Genomic DNA, 2,279 nt, shown 5'->3' with positions numbered 1-2,279 from the left:
CGCTAAGCTAAAAACAGAATAAATGAAATTGTGCACTCTCCATTTTGTGCTGTATCTTTAGTTATTACTTTTGCCAGTGAAATTTTACTTTAAGTAGCTTCTGTTATACAACACAAGAATGAACAGTTACTGTGGCAGAAAATTTAGACAACCTAGATTTTCGCAAACACACTGACTGGCAGTAAATAGTTAATCACATTTCATATTCTCGTGTGACTGCATGGAAAGGAAAGGGACCCTGCTTGGGTATAATATCTTAGGACAATGACAGCGCAGGTGCCCTACAAGTTCTGTGTGCCGGACCGAGACTCGAACTCGGGACCTTTGCCTTTCGCGGGCAATGCTCTACCATCTGAGCTACCCAAGCACGACTCACGCCCCGTCCTCGCAGCTTTACTTCTGCCAGTATCTCGTCTCCTACCTTCCTAACTTTACAGAAGCTCTCCAGTACCTTTTGAATAAAGGAACTGAAAATAAATCTGAGGCTGGTTGCTGTCTCAACACCATCAACATTTGTCTTCAAATAACAGCCACCGTCTCCAACCATGCCATCATATGACAAAATTGCATTAAACAGGATAGTTTTAATTGTAGATCAGAGAAATCAGTCGCTATTTTCACCCACATCAATTTTATAAATTGTCCCTAAACAATTAGATATTATAAGAATTGCGTCAAAGTGCGTATATTTCCCCATAAAGTTTGTTGTAAGTTACGCCATACAATTCTAAAGGAATGAAGGTGTTCATTGTTACAGAAAATGTAGAAAAAAATGACTATTATTCATTTAAATTCGCTTTAGGTTATTAAAAGATATATCGATACCAAAATCATTGGTCATTTACTCAATGAACTCCTGAGAAAAAGCAAAGCTAAGTTTGAAAGCAAAGTGAAAAAAAGTTCGTATGCACAACTCATTCTACATTACGAGCAATTGTTATTTGGAAACTTGCATCTTATGTAGTGCAACAGATACTCATATTTGCTTCTGCTCTGAGAGATATTCATTTTGAGAATTCATTTCGTAGATCTTCCTCGAGCATGACACAGCCAGCCTGTCTGCTGCCCAGGTACTGACATGGCCTTTGTGGTGACGTGTTGCGCAGCGCGCACACGTGTTTAGCAAGTGCTGAAAGCGAGCGCGTAACCGAATGAATTTCCTAGAAGTGAGTCACACGCAATGTTTGCCACGGAGCACATATGAAAAAGAAACTCCGTGTTTGTATTGTGGGAGGCGACAAACCGCGTTATTAACAACATCGCACCAGGAAGAGTTACTTAAAATCGATTAATCGATAATGTCTGCATTAAACATGAAACCCATCAGTTAGCTTTCGATAGCAAAGCAAGTACAACAACTTTTCAGATGAGAAAGAAATACCTTTCAATATCTAAAAAAAAAAAAAAAATGCTGAATGGGTTACAGTAAGTTCACTTTGCGTTTCAAAATCTTGCCCAAATATACTCAAATGGTTCAAATGGCTCTGAGCACTATGGGACTTAATATCTGAGGTCATCAGTCCCCTAAAACGTAGAACTACTTAAATCTAACTAACCTAAGGTCGCGCGGTTCCAGACTGAAAGCGCCTAGAACCGCTCGGTCACAGCGGCCGGCCAAATATACTCACTTAAAAGAAAATTTAACTTTACATATGAATTGTGAATAACTATTTTGTATTAACAAATAGTGAAGAAATAACGTTTATAATAAACTCCCAGTCAGAGGACATTTATACATGAAGCCTATCAGTTGGCTTTACTTACTAACAAATGTGTAACAACTTTTCAAATGAGACAGGTAATACCTTTTTATGGAAAACAGAAAACACTGCACGCCCAAAGAGGTATCATAAGCTCACTTACAGATAGTTTTAAAACCTTGCCCAAATGTATTCATTTAAAAGGCACGCAGTAATATACATCAGACATCGGCCAAGTGCAGGCATGAAAGTCCTGGGGAGCAGGCAACACGGGCCACACCTGGTTGTGCCGCTCGGACCCGATTTATCGGCCCTACCGAGGGTGCATAGTACAGTTAGGTGCGTCCGACTTCACTTCCCGGATGCCGATATTCAAACCTCCGCACCCGTATCTCACGGTGTTAGCGTACTTTGGTACAACATACAGTTCAAGATCCACAATATTGTCTGTAACAAACTGAACACTCAGCTTTAGTTGTACACAACAAACCCCACAGCTTGGATGGTAAGGCAGAACGTCGACGTTACTAGATACCAAGCAACAACAATTCGATCAGAATGGTGCAAAAAACTGCGTAG

General features: G+C 40.1%; 1 non-coding gene across 1 annotated transcript; it reads right to left on the bottom strand.

Annotated features, from left to right (window-relative positions):
• Positions 1 to 294: 294 nt before the first annotated feature.
• On the bottom strand, positions 295 to 368 carry Trnas-cga (transfer RNA serine (anticodon CGA)). Its single transcript has one exon. It is a non-coding gene; the product is annotated as a tRNA-Ser (tRNA).
• Positions 369 to 2,279: the final 1,911 nt, after the last annotated feature.

Source organism: Schistocerca serialis, chromosome 6 (assembly GCF_023864345.2).
Source record: "Schistocerca serialis cubense isolate TAMUIC-IGC-003099 chromosome 6, iqSchSeri2.2, whole genome shotgun sequence".
Classification (NCBI taxonomy): domain Eukaryota; kingdom Metazoa; phylum Arthropoda; class Insecta; order Orthoptera; family Acrididae; genus Schistocerca; species Schistocerca serialis.
The sequence above is the reverse complement of the archived record's forward strand: the minus strand, read 5'-3'. Positions and strand labels throughout refer to the sequence as shown.